This window comes from Lagopus muta, chromosome 5 (genome assembly GCF_023343835.1).
Source record: "Lagopus muta isolate bLagMut1 chromosome 5, bLagMut1 primary, whole genome shotgun sequence".
In the NCBI taxonomy this organism is placed as follows: Eukaryota; Metazoa; Chordata; class Aves; order Galliformes; family Phasianidae; genus Lagopus; species Lagopus muta.
The window spans coordinates 39,034,605-39,041,558 of record NC_064437.1 but is presented as its reverse complement, the minus strand read 5'-3'; the positions used below and the strand labels follow the sequence as shown (position 1 = coordinate 39,041,558).

The 6,954-nt window shown below is 43.7% G+C and overlaps 1 long non-coding RNA gene across 1 annotated transcript; it reads right to left on the bottom strand.

The window, feature by feature from the left end:
* Positions 1-3,595: 3,595 nt before the first annotated feature.
* Positions 3,596-6,733, bottom strand: LOC125693936 (uncharacterized). Its single transcript, XR_007377314.1, has 3 exons — positions 6,623-6,733; positions 5,633-5,731; positions 3,596-3,687 (listed from the first exon to the last, which is right to left on the bottom strand). It is a non-coding gene; the product is annotated as an uncharacterized LOC125693936 (long non-coding RNA).
* Between the last annotated feature and the right edge of the window lie 221 nt (positions 6,734-6,954).

Genomic DNA, 6,954 nt, shown 5'->3' with positions numbered 1-6,954 from the left:
ACCTGAGGTTCCCAATTAGCGTGCTGATAGATGGCTGTTTTTACTTTTGCTTCCCTTACTCTAGGGCCATTCATTCAGGGTGCTCCATTTTATTACACAGAACCACTTGCCTAAAAGCTCGCCTATGAGCTTTTTTTTTTTTTTGGAGTGCATTGGTTTGTTTAACCAGAAACACTACCTTTTCCTAAAACATTGCTCCAGAGTTTCACCATGTTTTGTGGTATCAAATAAGACATTTGGTTCCCCTGTGCTCATATTTGGCTGTTACCCTGTATTTCAGGAGACCAACAGCTTTTCAGAGAAGAGCAACTGTTCTTCAGAGAAGAGCAGGTATTATCTCTCCCTTGCTTCAGGGCTCCTCCATCACATACCCAAGGGCAAGGAGGGGCATCAGCACACAGCAGAAGGCGATGAACATTCAGGATGAGATGATCTAGTGTGAGGTGTCCCTGCCTGTAGCAGGGGATTGGAACTAGATCATCTTAAAGCTCCCTTCCAACCCAAACCATTCTATGATTCTATGATCAGCATCAGCACAGATGCAAGCAGGGCAGCATCAAACAAAGACCTACTAAATCTCCCTTTCTAGATTTTCTCCCTCTAAGGTGCAGGTGCCAAAACAGGTGTGTATGCTGAACAGTCCAGTAGCAACATATTGTTTCATTCCCCTTCCCCTGACTCCATATCATAGAATCATTAAGTTTGGAAAAGACCTCTAAGATCATCTAGTCCAACCACCAACCCATCACCACTATGCCTACTGAACCTTAGCCCTTTCTCATGTCTAAGATCTTCTAAAATGTTGATTATTCTCAAGCTGTGCAGGTCCTAATTTGCAGGATGAGGAGAACTGGAAGTGAAAAATTAGGCTCACAGAGGACAGAATGGGTGACTTCCAGTATAGCTCCAGGGCTATGCTCCCTTGCTGGCTGCAGGCTGTCTTCCCAGGTAAAGAGAGAGCTGGAGCCAGAGCAAGAGGCTCAGGGCTATCTGGGCAGAGACAGCATAAAACCATCTGCCATTTCAGGAAGGATCTCAACCTGAAGCCCACCATTGTTACACTGCTTACAGGGAATGGCTCTCACCCATTTATCTCCTGTTCACTTGTGATCAATGGCCTTCTGGAAAAACGGCATCAATAATGAATAAGCAGCAAATGCCGTGCTCCGTCTCTCCAGCTCTGACTCTAACAAAGACCATCAGGTGGTACAAATTACTTCACCTTACTCATGTTGATTTTTACCAGCTGGGAATTTGGCCTGCGTTTCATCTGGTTCAGGAGAGAAACAAAACATACAGTATCCTGGCTGAACTGACAACAAAGGTAGATCCCCAATTTCCACAAGATGTGGCTGTAGGGGAATCACTGTCTGTACTGACCAGCTGTATCTGGGCACAGTGAGGCTGCTGCAGGGCTGGTTGGGTATCGTGTGAGCTTTGGCACAAACTCTGCATGAACCAAAGCTTCCTGAAGAGCCTGCAAGAAGGTGCAGAAGCCTGTCCAAGGCTGAGGAGTGCCAGTGACGCAGCAGATGCATACGCTTCTAAGAATACTGCCTGGCAGCCTGGCACTGGTGAGTGCTGGAAGCTGCATTGCACGTGTACACACAGCCACTGCTATCATTAGAGCTTCACTGCTTTGGCACCTCTTCCTAATTTACTTAATTTCTATTTATACCATCCTGTTTCTGTTTTGAGCCTTTATCAGATGCTGACGTGTTTTCTGCAGAGCCAGACTTTGGAAGGGGACTGTGGAAAGGAATCACTGAAGGAGCTTAAAACGTAGAGCACTTGTAAGGGCCGTTCCCAACCTAGCAGTGTCCACTGCTCGTGGTACAGAGGTCACTTAGCTGCTTTTCCCCAGAGCTCTCCTGTCTGGGACAGGCCAGTCCCTGTGTGCTTGCAGAACAGCAGGACAGTCTGTGAAGGCACTCTGAGAACAACCCAGCCTTGCTGCCAGAAGGCCTTGGCTTTCCACACGTGAGTCTGAGCCTCTGTTTTCCAATGAGGTTTGCAAATCAAGGGAGGCCAATAACCACAGTGTAATATTGCTCCAGCTCCATCTCAGGGGTAGTGGCAATTGTGCTCAACCATTCAATGGTTCTGAAATAAATTGCCTCGTTAGAATCGTCATACCACAAACATGGGGGTAACATTTTGTTTCCTTTGCCTCCAACTGTGACCCAGTGATATGTTTGTCATGGCTTGGCAGGAGGACACACAGTGCTCCCGGGGAACAACTTCTAGGAAAACGCTATGTACGATTTGCCTGAGCTGCACTGATTCAGCAGTTACAGCTCAGGGCTCAGATACAAGTAGCAGATCAGAAGAACACAGCTGTTGATGTTGACATGTTGCTGGCCTTATGGAATGATGACAAACAGCTGGAAATGCATTTGATGAACTAGGGGATAGGAATAAAGTAAAGAATTTCAGGCTTGCTGGAACATTGCAAACAAAAAGGCAATCAACTGAGGACATCAAATTCTTCCTTGCAAATCATTTGTAGATCTTTCACTGCTTCTTACAATGGGTCTCAGAAGGACACACATGGCAAGGCCGTAAGCTTCAGAGCTGGCCAAGCCTGCACAGACCCATTGTGAAAATCTCACCAGAGGGCAAAAATGTTTAAGATGGATGTGTATCTTCAAGCAGGAGAAGAGAGATGAGGAACTCCTTCTCTGTTTGTGGATAACTGAAAAGATGAAGAATAGCTTCAGTAGGAAATCTTCTCAGAGGAGCTCACTTTCCTTTCTTCCTCCCCTGAATAATGACACCCTTAGCAAGTCCTCCTGCAGAGCAGTCCCAGGCTCCAGAGCACTCTGCTCCTGACACGCTTCTGTTTCAAAGGCCATGTGGGCACTGAGAACTGCAGGACATCCTCACAAGCCAATTCTCAGGAAGCACCAAAGGCCCATCTCAGAGCTGCCTTAAACTGGGGAGCTTATGCCCGTATTTCAGTGGCTCCTAATGTGGTACTCTGCCATAAGCTTTATTTGTTGCTATTCTGAAGAAAGATTTTGTTCAATACAAATGCCTACTTCATGATGACATCATCTAAGACTGGAAAAAAAAAGCACAGCCTGGAGTAGTCAGGCATGTGATGATGTATAAATAGCACTGACAGAACAATATTACTCTATTGGTACAGCTAAGATAAAAATAGCAAGATGCTGATTCATCTGAGCTATCAGTGAGAGGGATGGCAGGAGGTTTAGCTACAGTAAACCTTCTCAGCTGAAAACATGCTGCTTCACCATGAATCAGCTGCTCAAATCTTTCATTCTGCTTGGAAAAGCACCTGTCTCTTGCTGCTCCAGTCCTCCATTACTGAACACGTGACATGTGGGGCCTGAATTTTCTTCTGTTTCCCTTATGCTGAAGTATGCTGCAGTTAGAAAGGCTTTATAAGCTAGTAGGAAATGCAGAAACATTTCTCAAACTGCTTGCCGGATGCTTGGTGACAGCATGTTTTGGTAGTAGCAAGGTTTGATAGTATTGTTCACAGCTTTTTCTACTTTGCCTTTATTTAGAAAAACAAGCAAGGAATCACTGCTTCAATAAGCCTGGAAATGCTGAGCCATGTTTGCCACACCTCTGCATCTACAGGGACTGGGTCCTCCTGTGGGTTTCAGTAAGATGCTTGCAAAGTCAAGTACACATCCACAGATGGGGTTCTTTCCAAACCTTTCAAATGAAAGAAAATAAAGCCAAGCTTAGAAATACAGGAATTCAAGAAAAAAGTGAACACAAGATTGCTGATTTCCTCCTTGGAACACATCAGCAGTGACTACTGAAGTGTCTTCGTATGGCCCAGACCTTTTGTTCCTGTTTGCCTCAACGCCAGTTATGCTGATGCTCTTCCGTACCAAAAACTTATGTATGAGAGCTGCCAGCTCGGGCACTAGAGCCTTTCTGCTTCCAGAGCACGTGCTGCAGTGACAGTAGCAGCTACATGGACTTGAGCACACCGGCCCCACTCCGTGGTTGCTTGGTCCAAGCAGGGTACCCTATCACCTGGCTACATCTTGGTTTGCATCAAAGCAAACTTACTTGTTCAGGACCGTTAAATTGAGGAAGGCTTGTACAATTACTGAGCTTTATATTAATTTTTAAAACTTGCAGATGTTGCAATCTGTACGTATGGGAATAACGCCAAATGTTATAATGACAAAATAATTATGTCGGCTGGCTTTTAAAGGAGAAGAGCAGAGTGAAAAATCTCATCCTACCACTACTAAGGCATTGCATGTATCTGGTTTTAGATATCTTTTAGATAGCAGCTCTGCATTTCTGATAGTGAGCTCATCAGCAAGAGCAAAAAAACCTTGATAAAATAATGGGGGGAAATAACAATCAAACAAACAAACAAAAAAAGCCTTTATTTGCTTTTAAACTATGTTTATGTCAATAAAATCCTTCTTGCTATGCCCAGAGTAGACCTTTGCTGAACATGAGTTTCAGAGAGCAAAGACAACAGTACTGCACATATCTGCCACTTGTCTCAACGTCCCCCTCCGGTGCATGCAGTGCTGGGAAGAAGCACCCTTTGGATGTCACTGCTCTGTCATGTAGCATCTCAAAGCATTAGAGATTCTAGTGTAATTTTGTCTGAGGTTGCTGGTTGTTTAACATACTGAGGTACTCTGCAGAGAGCATTTAACTGGTGCTCTATATAAGCAACATATGTTTCATATTACCAACATCCCCTTTGTATTTCAATTGCACTTCAATACCGGTAGATTCTACTCATGCCCAGCTTCAGCTTTGAAGCTCAGGAGAATAACAACATAACCTGCTATTTGTTTATGTTAGTAATAAAATCTACCGGTAATTGTGATTTGATCACAGCCACAAAAGCAAGACTAGTTGAAAGAAACCTTATAGCCTTATCAATAAACAGGAGATGAAAGAAATGGATGGGTTGTCTGTGGATTTTCTAAATCCAGTCCAAGAAGCTGACAATGAGGTCTGAAGTCTTAACTTGCTTTGGACCTCAGCTTTCCAAAAGATGGTTCAGAGGAAAAAGAGAACTCAGCACTCACCTCTTCCTAGCATAAAGCTGTTGAGAGGTGGAGCAGAGCCACATGCTACAATTGCTGTTTTCCTGCACTCATCAGAATCTGCCAAGCAGCAAGTGTGGACGCACCACCCTAGCACAGCAGCTCTCCTTATCACTGCCCTCCCTGGGCATCCCTTGCTGCTTCTCCTCCTGTCCTGCCTCTGTTCCTCGTGCCCCACAATCCTGCGCCTTTGGGCAGGATGTATGGTGTTTTTGTACTGCACTTCTAAGCCATCTCAGAGACAACAGCTGCATCTGTGTAATCACTGGACAGTTTACTGAATTTCTATGTACATATAATGTAGCAATACCACTACAACTATAGGCATGCTACATGTGAACAGATCAAATGTATCTTTTGTATGGTATCAGTGCTGATGCATTAGCCTCGCATTACTGAAGTAGAATAAAGCTGGTTTACAGAACACTCCTAAGCAAACAGTTTCAATTTCTGGTATCTCTTCCCCAATATCTCTACCATGAGTAAACACATGAAGGTAATGTTGGCTCACCACAACCAGGGTTCAGTGCATTTTACAATAGAGCATTCTGATAACACCATAGACTTACATGTGAGTAAGGCCTCTCATACAGCAGCACAATTGATTCCCATTTCCAGTTTAATGGAGCTTTTCTGATTATTTTCACAGCACTGTGCAAGGCTTTTTCCTGTTGCATAAAAGGGAAAAACTACTAACATGTTCCTGAAATGCCTCATGAAGTTAATGTGACTTATTCTCTATCATCAAGAGAATGACATGGAATGAATGAAAGTCAGTATTTTTTCTCAAAGTCTCTTAATATTCAGTCCTCATATGGCATAAGGGAGTAAACTCTCAATTACACAAAGGCAAATACCGAGAAATCCGTCAAAGTCAATAGAGTTATTCTGGACACCTGAGTAATTTGTCCCTTGGTATGATTCAGTCTCCAAAATCCACTCTGAATGTCCGTAATGACCGTTTGCTGTTCACTGACATTTTTAGCTCTGTTACAATTCTAATTTTTTCCATGTTTCACAAATAACTGGAGTCAGTTTCTTTCAGAAGATGCTGTTTCCCCAGCTTGACTTCCCTATGAATAACCTCCACCATCACTATGCTACTTTTGCTCAAACGTTTCATTTTTAACAATAAACATATATCCCAGATGCCTTATTTTCAGCTTCATTAGATGTTTTACTAGTTCATCTTGAGTCACGTCAATATTTACCTTGGACAGGATTCTGTATACTTTAGTTTCTAATACCAGAATTCTCCAGACAAGCTTATTGTTCCTGGCTTGACTTCTCCCAGTCACAACTTAAGACTTTTTCTTACACACTCAGTAAGATGCAAATTCATCCAACTATGTGCTCTGCCACATGCTGCCAGCTCTGCCTATTCCAAACATCTCCAAACTGATTTACTTCAATTTCTGTGTACACACAGGCCCCAAACCTGTACTCAGTTACTCTGAGGTAATTTCAAAGTCATTTAATCACTGCAATTAGCAGAAAAGAAAGCAGAAATTAGATACCAGCCTTCCAGGCCTATTACCACAACAGCCATTTCTATTTACCTGTATCCCGGAGAAGTGGTGTCAGGAAACCTCGAGGCATTGCCAGCCACTGCCTCCCTTACTGGCACCTCTGGTTGTTCCAAACTGTTCAAACCCAGATGTTCTTCTGAGAGATGGGACTGCTTTTATTCAGTTCAGCTCTCCCCCTTTCCCTTGACAAACAGGATCGACTTGTGCCAAGTTGTGCACAGTGCAGAAATCGCTGCGCTGTTTCTATCTACAGAGAAGAAACTTTGTAAAAGAGTGAGTGGCAGCAGGATGCCACATTCACCAGGCAGGAGAACAGCAGTAGACCTAAGCTCTTCAGTAACATTAACAACATAAGCAACAGC